Below are 22,299 nucleotides of genomic sequence, written 5' to 3'. Positions count from 1 at the left end.
GCTTGCCTCTGATTAGCTCGCCCCAAAAAATATAATCTCTGCAATTGCAATCATTAGGATGCTCCTTTGAAACACCCTTGCAGCACTTGTTCCAAGTCCAGTCAGGGGAGATGACTGCCAGTAAGACAGTCCCATGTTTCATGGAGGGAGCCCTCATCAAACTCCTGGATAGGATCCAGCAAAGGCATGACCATTCTCTGCCCGCGATCAGCCAGACATCCAGCCAGCAAAGCCACCAATCATGGCTGGGAAGCAATGACCACGATAGCGAGTACGAGGTCATTCCATAAGAGGATGGCGCCACAATGTTGAAAGAAGATGACTGACCTTGGTGCAGCCAGGGTAATTCTGTATCTCACACACCCATCACACCCTACCCAGCCATCTCACAGGGTTGCAACACTCATCTGTGCCACTGCCCATCCACACACCCCATCCCCCCATGGTCCCCCCAGTAAATAATGTGTTCCTCACATCCCTGCTTCTACTCACCACCACCACCCTCCCCAGACGTCATCACTATCTGAACTGATAAGACTCCTGCCTACACCCTCCCCTTCTATCTCATTGCAGGCCATCTCGAGCAACCTGCTGTGAATGGGCACAGCCTGCTGGAGTCATGCCCAAACTGAAAGCCCTTTGAGGAGACCTTGAGCTGGCTCGCAAGGAGCAGGACTGGACCACTGATGAGGCTGAAGTGAGGGCAAGAGACAAACGTGAGAGCCTTCAACAAATGAAGCCTTGGTATAAGCCTCACACGAGGTAACGTCCTCCCATCAGGCTGCCCCTGTGATGCACTAATGCCATCTCAATTCCTTTGCTGGTCAATTAGTTGACCAGCCCAGACCATCCTCACACCCTCTGAAGACCACAGACACGAAACTTCAGTCCAACTCTGAGGCTCTTTGCCTTGGCTATTAATTTCCATAGAAATTAGTTGAGAAACGTCTGAAAGCATCATATCAACTAGAGAACTCAAAATGAATAAGTTACCAGCTCCTCATCGTAGGCACCCTTTACTGTTGAAGAAAGTCAAGTAAAAGGTTGCAGATTTTCAATTTTCCTCTTTAGTGTTCCTTCAATATGCAAATAATGCCAAGGAACTGAAAAGTTGCCAATATAATACTTCTTCATTAGGGGTTATCAGTCACTTGTAAGCTATCCCAATGTTAGCTTGAACGTTCTTAGAATCTGTAACGCAAGATAAATTCTGCAAGCACTCAGAATTAATCAACAACTCCACTGCTGCTTGTTCATCATTGGTTCATGTTTGAAATTAGTTTTTAGATGCAGTGAATACAGATGGGTTGATTTTCATGAACTTTATCCAAATGTAAGGATTGTCCCTTTTCTCCTCTTGGAGCACTGAGCGTTCTTCTGGCACAAAGGAGATGACGATCTTTTCTCATAATTACAATACTAATCTAAAATTAAACAAAAACCTGCACACATTCAATCATCTGTTAGAATTTGCTTTATCTGCCAAAGTTAGTCATATCTCAGTGTGATTATCACTAAGATGTGTGTTAGTTTTGAAGGTTTGCTGGAACAAGACAGGCCAGCTAATGATCATAGTATCTGTTCCTGGTAAGGCTGACCCACCAACTGCCTTCAAAGCACCTACAAAAAAAACCGAGTCCCGAAAATCCACTACTGGTGGCCTCCAAGGTCAATGTCCCTAAAATCTGTAAGGTCAACTCAAGAGCACCTAATTTTCACCAAATTAATTGATGCATTACTGGTGTCTGATTGTCCAAGCTGCTGGAAAATCAAGTGCGCAGTGTTGTTTGGAAAGGAGTCTCCCTTTGTGCTGTGTAAGGGATCAATGCAGTTTAATATTATTTGAAATTGTTCAATTCAAAGAAGTACAGATACTTTCCTGGCTTGCCTCATTGGGTGACAGGGTGGATGATGATAGGATGTTCCCCTTTACGGGAGAAGTAGAACTAGGGAACACGGTTTAAATAATGGGATATTTAAGATGGAGATTAGGAGAATTTCTTCCTTTCAGAGCGTTGTTGGTTTGTGGAATTCTGTTCATCAAAGAGCAGGGACTGAACATTAGAACATAAATAGGAGCAGAAGTAGGCCATCCAGCCCTTCGAGCCTGCTCCGCCATTCAATAAGATCATGGCTGATCCGAAGTGGATTAGTTCCACTTTCCCACTTTCTCCCCATAACCCTTAATTCCCTTGTCTATCAAAAACCTATCTACCCGTGCCCCCCCCCCCCCCCCCCATCTTGAGGCTGTGCTCTCTAGTCCTGCTAACCTTTCTAAGCGGGAAAAATCTCTCTACCTCTACCCTATCCATCCCTTTCATTATCTTATACGTCTCTATAAGATACCCCTCATCCTTCTAAACTCCAACGAGTACAGACCCTGTCTATTTAGTCTCTCTTCATAGTCCAAGACTGGAGACAAGATCATTGAATATTTTTAAGGCTGAGTTAAGATAGATTCTTGACTGAAAAGGTGTCGAAGGATGTAGCAGATAGACATGAAAAGATGTTGAAGGATATAGCAGATAGACATGTAAGTAGAGTTGAGGCCACAGTTAGATCTGCCCTGATCTCAACAAATGGTGGAACAATCTTGAAGGGCCGAATGGACAACTTCTGTTCTCTGTTCAAAATGTTTGTATTGCATTTAGCACAACGAGGTTCTGACCTTACGCTGGGGAGCAGAAACTCCCAGTGTAGAGACACTGTCCCTGATATTATTTACCTTAAGCATGGGCAGGGTCATTATAAAATCTTCACATTGATATTATTGGGCCCCTGATTCAATTTGTTTTGTATAGCCAGATTCCTTTCCATTCTGCTGCTTGGCTCCTGACTCCCTCTGTTCTGGTCTTAGTCATCAGTTGATGATGAAGTACCTTAACAAGGCCTTTTGAAAATCCAAATATATTACATCTAATGCATTATACTTTTACATGCTTTCAATTGCTTCTTCAAAGAATGAAATAGGGTTGGTTAGATAAATTCATCTCTTTTGAAATCTGTACTGACAATTGTTTATTCTATTTTCAGTTTCTAGATTTTACTTTATCTTTTGAGTTTGCATTCCATTATCTTTTCCACCACTGACATTAAGCTTTTAGGTCCAGCGTTTCCTGGTCTTGTTTATTTTCCCTTTTGAAAGATGGGAAGTGGATTAGCTGACCAGTAGTCCTCTGGCACTATTCCATTTTCAAATGATTTTTTAATGTATTTATATATAATTGTGACTCTACTAATTCATTTCTAACTTTAGAATCCCTACAGTGCAGATGAAGGGCATTTGGCTCATCTAGTTAGCACTGACTCTCTGAAAGAGTACTTTCCCCAGGCCTACCCTCTCCTGTATCCCCGTTTACCATGGCTAGAATATGAGGTTAGGGAAAAAGAAGGAAAACAAAATAAAGGCAAAGAGACTAAATTAAATTATCAAGCAATATAGAAAGGAATAGCAACATTTTCTTTTGTTATTTATGTGTTTTTTGACTAATCAGTGTGGAATAGGACCTGTAAGACACACATGATAAACTCACAGATAAGAATGGGTGACTGTGCGGGGTTTGTACATTCTCCCCGTGCCTGCGGGGGTCTCCTCTGGGTGCTCTGGTTTCCTCTCAGTCCAAACCTGTGGAGGTTAGGTGGATTAGCCATGGTAAATGTGCAGGGTTACAGGGATGAGGCGGAGAGCAGGACCGGTTAGGAAGCACTTTCATAGAATCAGTACAGACTTGATGGGCAAAATGCTCGCTTTCTGCACTTTAGGGATTCTGTGCTTCTATGATTTCAACAAAGGTCACTGCAGGCTAGCAATTCATGGGGTTGTAGCATCTAGTCCTACTAGAGGGATTGAGAATTTCTTTGGTGCAAGTCTGCTTAAAATTGTTTTGAAAGTAATTCATATTTGTTGCCGTATAACATTGCGATTGTTAATGATTAACAGGCAGGAGTGAACGAAATTGGATAAAAGATAAATTAATGCATTAGGATTCCCTGTGAATCACAAGTTAATGTGGGACTAAGCACGGTATCACCCACACATTAATGAAAGAGAGCACACGACCCACACCCTAGGTCAGTCTTGTGTTGAACAGAGCTCTGTATACCAGCAAGCATGTCGACAGCTCTGAGCTTGTATCCTTTACTGTATTTTTGTAAATAGCTTGAAATGCAGACAGCATTTTGGCCTCAACTACTTTCTGTGGAAGTCAGTTCACCCTCTAGGTGAAGAAATTTCTCCTCATATCAGTTCTAAAAGGTTGACCTCTTATCCTCAAACCATGATCCCTAGTTCTGGACTCTCCTGCCACTGGGAACGTTCTTTCTGAATCTACTCTGTCTGTTGGAATTCAGACATACAGATACCCTACATATAACTGTAGCGTATTGAAACAAGCTGCCAGAGAAAGTGGTTAAGGCAGATTCAACAGGAATATTTTAAAAAGGGAAAAGATTATAGGGATATGGGCCAAATACAGGCAATTGGGACTAACTGGGAGGGCACCATGTTTGGCATGGACTGGTTAGACAGACATTCTGTCCCCCTGCTGTATTGCTTGATGATTCTACGAGGACTTCTTTACATCTGAAGTTCAGAGAGAAACAAGTTTTAGTAAGGAGCTGAAGGAAATCAGCATTAGTAGAGGACATGTTTAGGGGACATTGATGGGATTGAAGATGGCTAAATCTCCAGGTCTTAGTAACCTTTATCTTTATGCTTAAGGAAGTGGCCCTGGAAATAGTAGATCTATTGGTGGTTATTTTTCAAAATTCTTTGGACTCTGGACTGGTTCCTACGGATTGGAGGGTAACTATTGTAAGCCCGCCATTCAAAAAGGGGGGTAGAGAGAAAACAGCGAGCAGAGCAATAGACCAGTGATTTTAATGCCAGTACTGGAGAAATTGCTAGAGTCTATTATAAAATCCTTGACAACTCAACATTTGGAAGGCAATGGTACAATCAGATAAAGTTAGCATGGATTTAGAAAAGGGAAATCACACTTGAGGAATCTATTGGAATGTTTTGAGGCTGTAACTAATCAAGTTAACCAAGGAGAACCACTGGATGTGATAGACTTTCAAAAGGCTTTTGACAAGGTCTCATAAGAGACTACAATGTAAAGTTAAAGTTCATGGGATCACAGGTCTCAAGATGGACAGAAAGTTGGTTAGCACTTAGAAAGCAAAGAATTGGCATAAATGAGTTTTTTTCTAATTGACAGTCAATGACTCATGGGGTTCTGCAGGGATCTGTGCTAACTGTTCACATTATATATTAATGATTTAATATATTGAGTGCAGCAAAGGTTTATCTGGGATGGTAGGTCTTTCATTGTTTTAAGTTTATTTATTAGTGTCACAAGCAGGCTTACATTAACACTACAATGAAGTTACTGTGAAAATCCCCTAGTCATCACACTCTGGCACCTGTTCGGGTATACCAAGGGAGAATTTAGCATGGCCAAGTGCATCTAACCAGCGCATCTTTCAGACTGTGGGGGTAAACTGAAGCACCCAGAAGAAACCCACACAGAAAGGGGGAAGACGAGCAGCCTCCATGCAAACAGTGACCCAAGCCAGGAATCAAACTTGAGTTCTTGGAACTGTGATGCAGCAGTGCTAACAATTGTGCCATCTGAGGAGTGACTAAATCAGTTAGAATTATATTCATTGGAGTTCAGAAGAGTGAGAGGGGATCTTATAGAAACTTATAAAATTCCAACTGGATTAGACAGACAGACAGGCAGAGTAGATTCAGAAAGAACATTCCCAATGGCAGAGGAATCCAGAACTAGGAGGTCATAGTTTGAGGAATAGGGATAAACCTTTTAAAACTGATATGAGGAAAAATTTCTTCACCCAGGGGATGGTAAATTTGTGGAATTCACTACCACAGAAAGTAATCGAGGCTAAAATGCTGTCTGATTTCAAGAAGAAATTAGATATAGCTCTTGGGGCTAAAAGGATCAAGGAATATGGGAGGAAGTCGGGGGCGGGGGGGAATCAGGATATTTAATTCAATGATCAGCCATGATCAAAATAAATGGCAGAGCAGGCTTGAAGGGCCAAATGACCTAACTCCTGCTTCTAGTTTCTATCCCACCACTATTGCATTTTTTTTAACCTATAGAAGGTGGAGCTCTACACTAGGTGGGTATCTCAGCGACTTTTACTGGACCAGCTAGTGTCGAACAAGAGGGATAGGTCCCCCACATCCCCTTGAGCATCTCCTGTGCTCCTATAAAGCAATTCCACCCCTACAAGGCAAACAACTTAATTTATCCTTCCGCTCTGACCTCTCGAATCCAGTCCCCCACCATCCTGGCCACCCAAGACCTGCCGATACATCAGGGTTACCTGAATTCTGGCCTCCATTAGTTCCTCTTTTAGCAGGGCTACCTGAAGGCTACACTGGGCATCACTCAAACTTAGTGCACCTGAGATTACAGAGCTGCCAGCCAATCAATTTTAACTTTGTTTCTCTCTCAGATGCTAAAAGACCTGTTGCTTATTTCCAGCAGTTTAACAGATATTAAGGTTGATCTGACTACAGAATGTTTACCATTGCCAACAGGTAATTCATTTGCAGAGTCAGAATATCTGTTTCACATTAGTCTTTTTCCATGTTCATTCAGATTTAAATGAATGGGAGTACATTTTATTGTAACGTTAGTAAATAATACAGAAAATCCAGCTGGACATGACAAGTCAAGTATTTCTTCACTTGAACCTTCAGACCATTTAACTTAACCCTCCTGAGTACTGTGGCATTTTCATCTTGTAAAATATTGCTGTTTCGTAAGTGAGCTCAATTCCTTGGCCACAGGATGGGACCAAATATTGTGAGGAGCGAACACCACTTAAAGCTACTAATCAGAAAGCACTGCAGATGCCAGAAAATGCAGGCAATGCCCAACAGGTCAGACAGCATCTGTGGAGGAAGAAATAGAGGGTGGAATTCTCAGTTTTTTTATATCCAAGCATGGTGGCAGGTGGAATGGATGCCAATTAAGCTGGCTGCTTTATCCTGGATGTCTTTGAATGAGACTTGCCACTTGTGAGCCCCAATCTGGATACTGTCCAAATCTTGCTGCATTTGGACATGGACTGCTTCGGTATTTGTAGAATCATGAACGGTGCTGAACGTTGTGTAGTCATGAGGAAATATCCCTACTTCTGACCTTATGATGAAAGGAAGGTCATTGATGAAGCAGCTAAAGATGTTTGGGTCCAAGTCATTACTCTGAGGAATTCCTGCAATGATTCCCTGGAGTTGAGATGATTGATCACCAACAATCTCCAACTTCTTCCTTTGTGATAAGTATGATTCCAACCAGTGGAGAGTTCTCCCTGATTCTTATTGACTGTAGTTTTGCTAGAGTTCCTTGATGTCGTATGTGGCCAAACGTTGCCTTGATATCAAGGGCAGTCACTCTCAACTCAGCTCTGGAGTTCAGCTCTTTTGTCCATGTTTGAACTAAAGCTGTAATGAGGTCAGAGCAGAGTAGCTGACAAGACCAAAACTGAGCAGCTTATTGCTAAGAAAGTTTTTTAAAAAATTGTTTATGGGATGTGGGCACACTGGCTGGACCAGCTTTTACTGCCCATCCCTGATGGCATTTAAGAGTCAACCAACCGCATTGCTGTGGCTCTGGAGTCACATGTAGGCCAGAACAGGTAAGGATGATAGATTTCCTTTCCTAAAGGACGTTAATGAACCATGTTTTTTTATGACAATCGACAATGGTTTCATGGTCATCACCAGATTTTTATTGAGTTCAAATTTCACCATCTGCCAAGTGCCGCTTGATAACACTGTTGATGACCCTTCAATCACTTTACTGATGATTGAAAGTAGACTGATGGGATGATAATCAACTGGGTTGGATTTGTTCCGTCTTTCATGTACGGGACGTATTTGGGCAATTTTTCATATTACCAGGTAGATAGATGCTAGTATTGTAGATATACTGGAACTATGCTCAGGCGTCATAGTCATCATTTTGGATCTTTAAGGGCACCCATAAAACTGGTACTACACATGTATATTTTATACCCAAAACCTCTTCAGAGAAGCTAGACACACTGCAGCTGGTGGCCACTTTAATCCTGAGCTTTACATTCATCACTCATTGTGCCTCTGTTTATGTGCCCAGTGACAGCATTACCAGACATTTCTTCCACAAATGTCTCAAAGATTTATTTATTTTTAAAATCTCATTCAATAATCAAAATTCGAGGCCAAACATGATTTGCACTGAAAATGAAGAATAAAGCTTCTTGGCAGGCAAATTGCTTTTTCCAAACAAAAACTTAATCCAATTTAAATCAACTGTGGAAAATCTGCACATTTGTTATCAAATAGAAATTTCTTTCATAGGACTGCTCAGAGAATCCCCTTAACAAGGAGGGTAGTGTTATTTTGTTGTACCTTTATTTCTATGATTCAAGTCAGCCTACCCTTCCCCCAATGCACCCCCATCAATTGTGTTAGGAAGGGGGAAGACAGAGAATGATGCCCTCCTGTGGTAGTCACAACAGTCTGAACAATAACAGGAAATTTGCATAGTATTTGAAATAAAACCTCTGTACAAGGGAATAGGATATGCTAAAAATAACATCGATTGGAACAATTTTGAAAATGAGGTTCTTAGCAATAATCCAATTTGTATAAATATCTGGTTTAACTCAAATTGTATTTATTTTCATATTATAAATCAAACAAATTATGAATAATGATGGCCTTTATCCAGATGCCCAGTATCATTATACCAAGGAAATCATTATACCAGGCTAAAAAGTAGATGTATTAGGACTAGAATTATTGGTTAGAACTATTTATATCCTGACCCTCTGAAACAGGACACCAGCAGCATTAACCTACCGGCCTTTCTTTACCAGCAATGACCAGTTAGGGCTTTTACAAATAATCAGGTACCAACATTAGAAAAACATTTATTTGCTGTTTCCTACAATGCAATAGAATTTCATGTCACTAACTGTCAAGTTAAAATATAAAAATTTCTATTTATTGTATATGCATAAAACAATTTTAACAATTACAGATGTATTCAGTATCATTTGAATAGCATAAATATTATATCATAATCTTTTTAAAAAAAGCGTAAATTCAGACTTTTGATTCCCATCCCAATCACCGCGATTGTCACTGCTGAAAAGAAATTGCTCTTGCCTATTTTTCCATTCACTGTGCGATGTTGATTAACTCACATCACCTGATTTGAAAAAAAACCTATATTCATACTGGGCCTTTCCTTTCCTCAGGACTTTCTAAAATATTTCACAGCTAATGAACTGACTTTGAACAACAGCCACTTGCTCAGAGAGATCCCATGAACAGCAGCTGGCATAAATAGCAAGTTAACTTGTTTCTGCAGGTGTTACATTAGGAATGAGTGTTAGTTAGAGCATGAAAAACATGCCTGCTCTTCTTTGAATTGTGACACCATCTCTTACATTCACCTAAACAGGCAGACAGGGTTTAATATCTCACCTCTGCCATTACAGGACTCCCTCGGTACTACACAGAAGTATCAGCTAAGATTATCTACTTAAATTATGATGCTTGAACCGTTCTATCTCAGAGGCAAGAGTGTTACCATTTGAGCCAAACCTTTACACTGAATGTGAGTAACCAGGATGCAGACATGACTCTAGGGTGCAGTGTTGCCTTCTGCGTGCCAGGGTCAAGGATGTCACTGAGTGACTACAGAGCACTGAGTGGGAAATGTAACTAGTCAGAGATTGAGGTCTGTATCAGTACCAATGATACAAGCAGTAAAGAGGATGAAGTCCCGCACGCAGATTTTAGGGAGGTAGGGAGAAGACTAGCAAACAAGATCTCAAAAGTACTCATTTCCAGACTAATCTGCTGCCACACCCTTGTGACTGTAGAAATTAAATGGGTATGGCAAAAGAGAGTGCAGCAGGAAGGGTTTAGATTCCTCAGCCATCAGGACCAGATCTAGGGGAGGCGGTATTAACACAGCCCAGACATCACAACACAGCCAGGACGACTGTCCTCATAGTATTTTCTAGTGCTATCTGGCATGGATGGCTCCAGGAAGGAGCGTAAGTAAAGGTAAACAAGGTACACAAATGAGTGGGAGAAACAGATAGCATAAGAACAAATAATATGTTATCAGTTGGGATCAAAGTAAGAGGGAAAGCAGTAAAGTCTAAGTTAGCTTTACAGTAAATACACAAAGCATGATAAATAAGCTCAGTGAGCTGTAGGTGCAGATAACCAGATAAAAATGAGATTTCATGATGATAGCGGAGACATGGCTCAAAAAAAGCAAGACTGGATACGAAATATTTCTGCTTAAAGGTGTTCAGAAAGATACGGAAAGAAATAAAGAAGGAGTGTGGCTGTATTGATTGAGAAGAATATTACAAAGCTGGAGAGAGGAGATCTCCTAAAAGGGCCAAAGACAGAATGTATATGGCTAGAATTAAACAAAAGAGCTGTCATGATACTGCTGGTTGTATATACAATCAGCATTGTCATGACAGTTCACTTTCTAGTAGAACACATTTGTAGGGAAATTACAGACTGGTCCAAAATTATAGAATAGTGACAATCATTTTTTTGTTTTCTTCCTGCACCTAGTGGTGCAGAAAGCAGACTTTTACCTGTTTCTATAGCTAATTTTTCCTGAAACAGGTTGCTTGCCAAAGGCTTATAACTTAAGGGGTGCCACTCCACATCAAGTGTAGCTGACCAGGAGTCAGTCTCACTCTTACTGCCTACTTTAGTGTGTTGTGTTACAGTCTTGGATCAGAATCCCAAATTACATTAGGAAGCCAGACTACACTCCAATTTATTAAATATGTTGTCATATATATGTGGATAGGATGTTTCAATCCAAGAGTAATTCCATTGACAAATTAAGGATCTTGTATAGCAGAAACAAATTTTATTTAATAATACAACTTAACCATAACTCTAATAAATGAAGTAGCTTAAATATTATCCATTGAACAACATTTAAAAATGAAAAGAAGTAACTCTAATTTTTAACACATCATTGTTTCAGTTCCAAATAAGCAAAATTCTTCTTACTGACTTAAAAGCCACTTTAAATACATTTGCTATGAGAATATACAGCCATGAAGATTTCAGAGAGATTTTGTGGAGAAAGAGAGCAGCTTGTAGAAAACCTCTATCTTCAAAACAAACCCCATCCAGAACTGAAAGAGGCTTTTTCTCTGCTCCAAACCTAGCTCCTCCCATTGACCACATTATCACATGACTCTGTTAATCAACCTAATCAGAAACCCCATGGGAAACCTTCATCTATAACAAAAATCCATTCGCTCTCCCCCAGGTAAACAGTAAAAGGCTAAAATTATCCTGCTCTCCTAGTATTGGAGCTGTATTCCTGCCAGAAATACCAACTACCTATAGAATAAAGCTGAATTTTAAAAAGTCCCTTAAACATAGAACTTATCAATAGCATACTATCATTACAGTTGGAAGGATTTTGCAGATTGATACTCAACCTGTTTGGTCACATTATGAATGCACTTTCTTGCCCATCGAGTCTGGGGTGGGACTCAAACCCAGAGCTTCTGGCTCAGAGCTGAGGATGTTACCCATTGTGCTACAGGACATTAGTGATAATGGGGAGCTTCAACTGTCTAAATATTAACTGGGATATTAATAGTGTAAAGGGAAGGGAGCAGGAAGAATTTTTAAAGTATGTTCAGGAGAACTTTCTTGATCAGTATGTTTCAGATCCAACAGAGGAGGAGGAAATGCTGAGTCTGGATCTCAGGAATAAGGTGGTTAAAAGTGTAATTAGGGAACTGTGCTGGTTTGCCCCAACTTCGGAAAAGGTTACATGATCCAGGCTGGCCAATCAGGAACCTAGTCGGGGCTGCACTCCAGCCTCTCGGGGTTTGCCCTAGCATTTAGATCTTAGAACATAAGAAAGAAATAGGAGCAGGAGTAGGCCATCTAGCCCTTCGAGCCTGCCCTGCCATTCAATAAGACCATGGCTGATCTGTCGTGGCTCAGTTCCACTTTCCCGCCTTCTCCCCATAACCCTTAATCCCCTTGCCTATCAAAAATCTATCTACCCGCGTCTTAAACATATTTAGCGAGGCAGCCTCCACCACTTCAACGGGCAGAGAATTCCAGAGATTCACCACCCTTTGAGTGAAGGCATGGAGGCATGCCTGTAAGCATCCAATCTGCATTGCTTTGCACACAGCTGTCGTTGTTAAAACTTTTCTTCTCCATTAATAATTGGTGGAGCCAAGTTACTACAAAAACATTTTGGAACGTTAATCAGAGTATTGCAATGTTTGGATTACCCATGGAAAAGTACAGGGAGCAAACTAGAAAAAAAAATACTCAATTTGAGGAGGACTAATTTTAGTCTTAGATGAGGGCCGTACGGAACAATATGCAACCTTTAAAGAGGAGCTAGTTTGTGTACAGTCAAGGCATATTGTAATGGGAGGGGGGGGGGTGGTGGTGAAGGAAAAACAAACAAATGGATGATGAGAGGGCAAGTGCAAGACGACACAGAAAAATGTTGCATATGACAGATCAAAGCTGATAATACAAGAAAGTTCAGTGGGAAAGTGAAAAAGGAAATAACAGAAATAAAAATAGAAAATCAGAAGAGCCTGACAATTAACATAAAGTGGAATCCAAAGATCTTCTATCAGCACATAACAAGTGAAAAGTTAGGAAGTGAAGGATTGGGGCCAATGAGGATCCACAAAAGGGATGTATGCAAGGCAGCAGAGGGGTAGCTGAGATATTGAGCTAGTATTTTACAGCTGTCTTCAACAAGAACTTGCTACCATAATCATGTTGAAGGAGGACAAAGTTTAGATACTGGACCAACCATTGATTAAAAAAAGGAGTATTGGAAAGTATGGCAGCACTTAAAGTTGATAAACCAGCAGGACCAGATTGGATGCATGTAAAGATACTGAGGGGAATAAGGGTGGAAACTGTAGATGTACATAATCTTCCAATCCTCCTTACACACTGGGGTGGTACGAGAGGACGGGAGAATTGCAAATGTTCCATCTTATTCACAGAAGGCAATTTAGCATGGTCAATCCACCTAACCAACACATTTTTGGACTATGGGAAGAAAGCGGAGCACTTACAGGAAATCCACACAGGCATAGGGAAAGCATGCCAACTCCACTCAGTCACCCAAGGACGAAATTGAACGCAGGTCCCTGATACCGCGCTAACCACTGTGCCACTATACCAGAGTTGGACTATATTTCAGTCCTGATGATGAAAATAACATCAAGATTTGATGCTGAAATCTTCAGCTCATTGCTAAAATATTGAGGGCTCTAGTTCAGCCTGAGTGTGGTCTGAAGAAGGGTTTGGAATTAATGTCAAGGGAGTGGAACGTATGCTAGGAATTAAAAACAATGGCTTTTATTTTCCTGGTATTCAGCCACTTGCATTCTAAATAGCTCATTAAACTGCAAATTCTACACTTAATGAGCGCAAAGCAAAAGATTGATTAATGCTGCTCTACAATTCATACATAATATGCTTCTTCTTTTGATTGGTTCAAATTGGTCCATGCCCAAATGGAGCAAGATCTGGACTTGGGCTGACAATTGCAAGTAACATTTGTACCACATAAGTACCAGGCAATGACCATTTCCAACAAGAGAGATCTAACCATCTCCCATTGACATTCAATGACATTGCCATCACTGAATCTGCTTAGCAACATCCTGGTGATTACCAGTGACCAGAAACTGAACTGGACTAGCCATACAAACACTGTGATTACAAGAGCAGGATTAGAGGGTTGGAAATTCCGTGAACAGTAACTTCTGTCCATTATCTACAACTTACTGGGCAGGAGCTCCACTTGCAACTTTAACAACATTCAAGAAGCTTAACACCATCCAAAACAAAGCAGCTCGCTTGATTTGCACCGCATCCATGAAGATTCATCTTCTCCATCAGAGACAAACATTGGCAGCATATGTATCATCGACAAGATGCACTGCAGGAACTCACCGACACTCCTCACACAAACTCACACTTCCAAACTCACGACTGCTACCATCTAAAAGGTGATGAGCAGCAGATATCTGGGAATGACACCATCTGGAGGTTCCCCTCCAAATCACGCATCATCCTCATTTGGAAATATATCGCTATTTCTTCACTGTTGCTGGGTCAAAATCCTGGAACTCTTTCTCCAACAGCATTGTGGGCATACCCACACCACAGGGACTGCACCACTTCAAGAAGGCAGCACACCATCAGTTACTCAAGGGCAATTGGAGATGGGCAATAAAAACTGCTCTAGTCAGCGATGTCCATTTCCCACGAATGAATAAACAAAAATCACAAAAATGATCCAATGCAACTGAAAAGTCTTGCATCAGTCCATGGAACAACAATCATTCAACCCTGTACAAGGTTGAACCCTTTACAAGGGTACAACCCTGATCAAAAAGACAGAAACTCCATGTTGAAGCAACTATTTGTAGGATTCCCCTTCGCTTTCTGTTTCATAAAGCTGAAACCAGCTAAACATGCATATTGCATAATGCAAGTCAGTGATATTTCAAAAGTGGGAAGATGAAACCTTATGAGCTGCTTCAACATGCAGAATGTGTTCAGAGTAAATCAACATGCTCCATTCTTTTCGATAGGAAACACAATTAATACTTTAAAATGAAAAGAAAGTGGGAGTCTGAAATAATAGCAGAAAACACAAGAGGTCCAGTAACACACAGAAAAATAAAACGGAGCATTTTGGGAGACTTGTTTCCTTCGTTAATGAAGAATCTTACCTCAAATATTGAAATATCTTCTTTTCATGTCAGTTGCTGATAATTCTACCGTGTAGTTTTAGCATCATCTGGCCTTCATTTCTGATGGAATTAAATCACGTTTGTCATGTGGGGATGATGAATATTTTGCAATGTGAGTAATGGATCAGTGATGAAATACTTCATTCCTCCTGAACTGGCAGCAGCAGTGGTCAAATCTTGCGGTTAGTTCAAGAACATTCGTTTTGACATACTAGAACCATCTGGTGCTCATGTATCTGTTTTAGGTTACAAAGTTGACTCCTTGACTATAGAAAAGTCAAAATCAATCATACATGCCAAGTTAATTGAAAATTAAATAGATTGCAAATGACTACACTGTTGCTCTGTCTATACCATATAATAGGGGGCCAGGCAAAACCCATTTGGAAAGAGTAGAACGGGGAGCTCCTGGGCCTTTTGATGTGCCTGGGAGGAATTTTCTTCCGTCATTTCCTGAAGAGCTAATAGGGGCTACAGGAGATTATGGAATGAAAGGAAGAGCAGAATGATGGAAGTGAACTTTTGGTTAACTGTAATAAGAAATGGGGTATGAATTTTCTCATTTTCAGTGCATTAGTACAACATGATATAAGATCTGGAGTGCAATTAATCATTGATAATACAATGTTTATAGTTTAACAGAATTGGATGCCTTGCTCTTTTGCTCTGTCTTTTCAAGAATGGCTCTATCCTATTACAGCAATTGCTAATGATTCTGATACTAATGTGCTGCATGGGAAATATTTTCTCATCAGGACACCCTGGGGTTTGCTGCATTTCCTTTGTCATTGTAATCAATTATATCAGCTTCCCCATTAGCCCACCTCCATCAGGGGGCTTTAGTGTCTATTGGAAACATTTCCCCTCTCAACCCCCTCCAAGGTCATACCTCCCCTCCGTTTAATATCCCCCCCCCCCCCCCCCCCCGCCCCACCTCACTTCTCAAACCTGGCAAATCAGATGTAAATTAATTTTAATGGGGATCATTGGGAATGCTTCACAGGTTATCCACAAGGAGCAGGAAAACAAAACCCAATAGATCTTCAACTTCTTGGAGATTTAACCTGCAGTTGATCACTTCCCTCAAGCAATTTAATGAGCTTTGTAGAATCCTCAGTGGGGCTGATTGTTACAGAACTGACAGAAATGAACTTGAAGGGCCAAATAGCTTGTTCTTTGTTCAATTTTCATATGAAAGAGATAATTACATGCCATGGGACAATTGGGCTGACAGATCTTTGGGTGAGAGTTAAGGATGATCTGATTTAGGCATAAAATTTGCATTACCATCTTTCACCACTCTCCATGCAATCTACAACATTCATATATTCTGTAAAACTGAGGCATATCACGATATGGCAGCACAGTGCCACAGTGATTAGAACAACGGCCTCACAATGCCAAGGACTGGGTTTGATTTCAGCTTGGGTCACTGTCTGTGTGAAGTCTGCACATTCTCCCTATGTCTGCATGGGTTTCCTCCCACAGTCCAAAGAGGTGCAGGTTAGGTGGCTTAGCCATGCTAAATTGCCCTTAGTGTCGGGGTAGATAGGTTATGGGGATAGGACCTGGGTCTGTGCAGTCTTAATGGGCCAAGTGGCCTCCTTCTGTGCTGTAGGATTCTATGATTCTATGATTCCCATTATGTCAGTGGTGTGGTGGGCAGAGACAATTGCGTCACATCTTTACGTCCAGTGTCTGTTCTCATCGCTGATCCTGCCCAACGAAAACATAAACAAAAAAATCTCCCATCTTGTCTTCTGGCCGTGGTCCCAACAGTAACAACCAGTCGCAACTGGTGTTGCTGGGATTACAGAACTGCCAGCCATTCAGATTGGCAGCTCTCTGATGCACGGCTTCCTCCCCAGATGGAGCAGCAAGTCTCACCCTGAGCAAATTAACACTCCTCCCAGCCTAAAACGGCTGTAGGGCTGCAGGCTTTAGGCTCCAGACTGACACATTTTACTTGGTGGTGGGGGTGGGGATACTACTAACCTCCTAAAATCTAGCCCCAGCAATTGTTAAGAATCCAAGGAATAGCCATTTAACTGCTCCTTGAAAAGCCTAATTAAGTATCAGTGGGTGTTAACACAGGATGTAGCATAAAAGTATGACATGTTTATGTAAAATTAGCACGTACATTTTAATACATACAGGGAGTTCACTGTGTATAAAAATTTTACTGTAGGCAACCACATTTCAAATATCCTTTCAAAACCCTCCAGTATTTGACAGCTTGTCAATCTCCTTCAGTATGTCAGAAAAATAAGCAACCGAGAAACTTGTTTACACAGTGCCCAAGAGCTGAGGTGAAAAATAACACTGACGATCCAATATGGCATATATTCTCATTCAGTGCCAGAAGAGTGTTGCACTGTACGGTATTAAGGCACCTTACAGTAATCCAGAAAGTAGGGTTCAGGCCATTACTTCTGCAAATCAAGGCCTAAACAATTGCTTCAGATCTCCTTCTGAAAGTGGCTCTTGGGTGACTGCAGCCTGAGCGAGTCAGGTGCACAGCAACCAAAATAATGGCTTTCAAAGAGATGGCTGGAAGTTGTCATCAAATAGGTTGGTGAAAGAAATCCTACACTTATGAACCACAGTTGGACACAAAAACATGCACCCGCCACCCCTGCATTAAATCCCCTCCTTCCACCAACTCTCTGGCTTGCTGCTGCCTTCAGTCAATGTCATAGTTGGCTGATCTGGTTCCAACCGTCAGATAGTGAACTGCCTCTGGTGTATAAGCATTCATCCAATGGTACTTAAATCACAAACAAGTTTCCCGTATACAACAGCTATTTTAAGTGGACTTGCACTATGTTAAACATTGCACTGAATAGTCAAGGCAAGTACATGAATAGATAATTATATATTATTACATTGGCCTGAATCAATACATAAAATATTAAACATTCCCATTTGTTAACTTGCACCAGATAGATGAAACACTGCAATCAATATCTATTGCATGCACCCTCTTAAACTTGTGACTATTCAAAGTTCTTTGCCATGTTATTGTTTTAAAAAGGGTATCTTTGCAATTTGACTGTTAGATATATTTGATGGCAAGTATGCCTGCCCAAGAATTTTGGCTCTTGTGTCTTTCTCATCAAAGCAGCTAACCCATGAAAGATGAAGGTGGGATTTTTACATCAAGCATTTGAGAGTGAAGTATCTCACATATCTGTTGGTTAAGTGGACGATAGATAAATTGTCTTTAGACTTGAGTGCATGTTGTTAATGGTCCTTTAAAAATTCAGTTGACTTTTTTTTCAATAGACTCAACCAACGACATTTATCGTGCAGTTTATGGAAGCTTAGTTTTCTGAACAGTGGTATAATTTTAAAGCATATGACCCAATGGTTAAACCCCAAAACCCTACTTGTTGGTATTACATTTTGGTTTATAGACAGTAGTTTAGTTCTGCAAATCAATTTTCTGTTGGTTTAAAATGAAACCCAAAACCTTTCTTAAATAAAGAAATTAGACTTTCTTATTCCTTAGGCTACAGAGTCCACTGGGCACAGTGAATACTGGAAAATCAAAGCCATATTTAAGTATTTATTTAGATTTCTCCAAATAAAACACACATCCTGCAAGTGGCAGGCATTTACACTTTACTGTTACACAATATTTTGGCAAATGCGTGAATGTACTTATTTATTATACTGCTTACTGTGCTCACTGTCACATTTAAAGCAGGGAGGCAATGTTTTCCAAAACAGCTGAGGCTTGTATTAATAAGGCCTGCCGCCCAATGCCATCCCTTGCTAACTCTCCCTGCTCTCTTTTACACTTGATGTTGCTTTATTCTCTATAGCCTCTCAAACACTTGCCAATTTTCTTTTGGCTCTCATAAGGAGAGCTCAAAAGTCCTGTTTGTGGCCAGGATCAAGAATTGATTTTGCATGGTTATTGTGTTCAGGACTATATTTGTAAAAGTGAGAAATAATTTGAAGTTTTCTTTTGCTGGGAATATGGATTTTGAGATATTCCAAAGTGAGTGGCGTTACCAATGGACTTGCCTGGTACTCAGTTGGGGAAGCCTGTTACTGAAAGTGCATAACAACTTCTCCATTGCTCTCAAAATCCATCACTATCACCCCAATGCTTTCATTGCCCAACCAAGATCGTCTCTCTCACTACTGACCACCCCAATATCCTAATACTACTGTGCTGGCATTCTCAAATCACCATTCCCCATACTCCCAGAAATATAATTGAACGCTATATAGCTAATACACAAACATTCTTAAGAATGTTTGTGTATTAGCTATATAATAAGAACGATGTGGAAGCATTGGAAAGGGTGCAGAGGAGATTTATCAGGATGTTGCCTGGTATGGTGGGAAGGTCTTATGAGGAAAGGCAGAGGGACTTGAGGTTGTTTTCGTTAGAGAGAAGAAGATTAAGAGGTGACTTAATTGAGACATACAAGATGATCAGAGGATTCGATAGGGTGGACAGTGAGAGCCTTTTTCCTCGCATGGTGATGGCTAACACGAGGGGACGTAGCTTTAAATTGAGGGTGATAAACATAGGACAGATGTCAGAAGTAGGTTCTTTACTCAAGAGGGTAGTAAGGGCGTGGAATGTCCTGCCTGCAGCAGTAATGGACTCGACAACTTTAAGGGCGTTCAAACGGTCATTGGATAATACTGGAATAGTTTAGGTTAGAGGATCATTAAATTGGTTCCACTGGTCGGCGCAACATCAAGGGCCAAAGGGCCTGTACTGAGCTGTAATGTTCTATGTTCACTCCCTCATCCACAGGCAAACAGCAGCAGCAGTGAATACCATTTACAAAACGAACTGTAGGAACTCACCAAGGCTCCTTAAGCAGCACCTTCCAAACCTACAATCACTACCATCTAGAAGGACAAGGACAGCACATACTTGGGTACACCATCACTTGCAAGTTTCTTTCCAAGCCACTGACCATCCTGACTTGGAAATATATCACCATTTCTACATTGTTGCTGGGTCAACATCCTGGAACTCCCTCCCTGTAGGTTTACCTACACCACATGGTCTGCAGCATTTCAAGGAGATCCTCCCAATGCCCACCCAAACTCAGACTTCTGGATCACCCACCCAAACACATCAATAACTTTTACAGAAAATAAAATCAGATGGAGCATGTAAACAGGCCAACTTACCCGTTTTGCATGCTTCCACAAGACCAATTTTATCCCTCATATTGAACATAAGAAATAGGAGCAGGAGTAGGCCATCTAGCCCTTTGAGCCTGCCCCGCCATTCAATAAGATCATGGCTGATCTGTCGTGGCTCAGTTCCACTTTCCCGCCCTCTCCCCATAACCCTTAATCCCCTCTCTTATCAAGAACCCATCAACCCGCTTCTTAAAAATATTTAGCGAGGCAGCCTCCACCACTTCAACGGGCAGAGAATTCCAGAGATTCACCACCCTTTGAGTGAAGAAGTTCCTCCTCAACTCCGTTCTAAACCGCCTCCCCTTTATCTTGAGGCTGTGCCCCCTAGTCCTACTGTCTTTTTTGAGCGGGAAGAGTCTCTCCACCTCTATCCTATCCATCCCATTCATCATCTTATACGTCTCAATGAGATCTCCCCTCATTCTTCTAAACTCTAACGAGTACAAGCCTAGTTTATTCAGCCTCTCCTCATGGCTCAATCCCCTCAACTCCGGTATCAGCCTAGTAAACCTCCTCTGCACTCCCTCCAGGGCCAAAATATCCTTGCGCAGGTGCGGCGCCCAAAACTGCACACACTACTCCAGCTGCGGCCTCACCAATGCCCTATACAGCTGCAGCAAGACCTCCCTACTTTTATATTCAATCCCCCTCGCTATGAAGGCCAGCATCCCATTCGCCTTCCTGACCACCTGCTGCACCTGCAAGCTGGGTTTTTGCGACTCATGCACAAGGACCCCGAGGTCCCTCTGCACCGTCGCCTGCTGCAGTTTTTCGCCACGTAAGTAATAGTCCTTCCTACCATTCTTCCTACCAAAGTGGACCACCTCGCACTTGCCAACATTAAATTCCATTTGCCATTTCCTGGCCCATTCGCCCAGCCTATCTAGATCCTTCTGCAGACTCTCCACACCCTCCGCACAATTTGCCTTTCCCCCAATCTTGGTGTCATCAGCAAATTTCGACACCCTGCACTCGGTTCCCTCCTCCAGATCATCTATATAAATGGTAAATACCTGAAAGAAAGAGAAAAAGTTTCTTGCGAATGTGTCAGATAGGAAAGACGTAGAAGCTATTGAAAGGGTACAGAGGAGATTTACAAGGATGTTGCCTGGACTGGGAGGCATGCCTTATGAAGTTAGGTTGAGGGAGCTGGGTCTCTTTTCCCTGGAGAGACGAAGGTTGAGAGGCGACCTGATAGAGGTTTATAAAATGTTGAGAGGAATGGATAGGGTGGATTCTCAGAGGCTATTTCCCCGGGTTGAAATGGTCGCTGCGAGAGGACACAGATTTAAGGTGCGGGGAGGAAAGTACAGAAGTGATGTTAGGAGTAAGTTTTTCACTCAGAGGGTGGTGAGTGAGTGGAATCGGCTGCCGTCAGTGGTGGTGGAGGCGAACTCGCTGGGGTCTTTTAAAAAACTTCTGGATGAGTATATGGGGTTTTATGGGATTGGGGGTTATAGATAGGTGTTGATGTGATCGGCGCAACTCGTGGGCCGAAGGGCCTGTTTGTGCTGTAGTATTCTATGTTCTATAAGACAAAGAATGAAATAAAGCTGGGGATAAAGACAGCTTTAAGATCAGGTGAGTCAGTCCTGCTGGAGAGAGATATCAAGCGTGTGCATATAATAGTGCATGGTGTGGAATACGGACCTCAGGATATGGTGGGAACAACAGTCCAAGGAACATTCTATGTCCTGGAGATATCTGTAATCCTGGGTGGATTCAAAAGATGAGAGATGGAACTTCAGTTGGAATCCACATGGGGCAATTTGGAGATGGAGACAGTCGCTGAGAAAGGTAATATGGCTGTGAAAACGGGTTTTAGTAAACATCTGTTGAACCCCAGGAGGAAAATGGAAATGGAATGGAATGAAGATTGTCAGGGTGAAAGAGACAAATAGAAATTCAATCGGAGAGAAGAGGTAGGCATTCCTGGAAGAGAAGTAGTAGCAAGTTAAACACAAGATAAAGGCAAAATACTGCGGATGCTGCAATCTGAAACAAAAACAGAAAATGCTGGAAAATGTCAGCAGGTCTAACAGCATCCGTGGACACAAAACAGAGCTAACTTCTCGAGTCTGGATGACCTTCAGTCTCATTGGAGTGCAGGGCCAATGGAGGAATCCCACTGCCTTCTGTCTGAGGAGATGATGCCAGCGCTGCAGCACACTGAGGTTGGCGTCCTCAGAGGAGTCATTGATGCAGGACGTGCACTCCAGGAGAGGGGATGTCTGCATTATGGTGCAGGGCATCACCTGCATGGTGCAGGCACTG

The 22,299-nt window shown here is 41.7% G+C and overlaps 1 protein-coding gene across 1 annotated transcript in view; it reads right to left on the bottom strand.

Annotated features, from left to right (window-relative positions):
- sgcz (sarcoglycan zeta) overlaps positions 1-22,299 on the bottom strand; it is an 864,473-nt gene that overhangs the window by 782,238 nt on the left and 59,936 nt on the right. The gene's annotated exons all lie outside the window — the stretch shown is intronic.

Source organism: Carcharhinus amblyrhynchos, chromosome 1 (genome assembly GCF_965287045.1).
Source record: "Carcharhinus amblyrhynchos chromosome 1, sCarAmb.v2.hapA, whole genome shotgun sequence".
NCBI classification, from domain to species: domain Eukaryota; kingdom Metazoa; phylum Chordata; class Chondrichthyes; order Carcharhiniformes; family Carcharhinidae; genus Carcharhinus; species Carcharhinus amblyrhynchos.
Note: the sequence above shows the minus strand (reverse complement) of the source record. Positions and strands in the feature narration are given on the sequence as shown.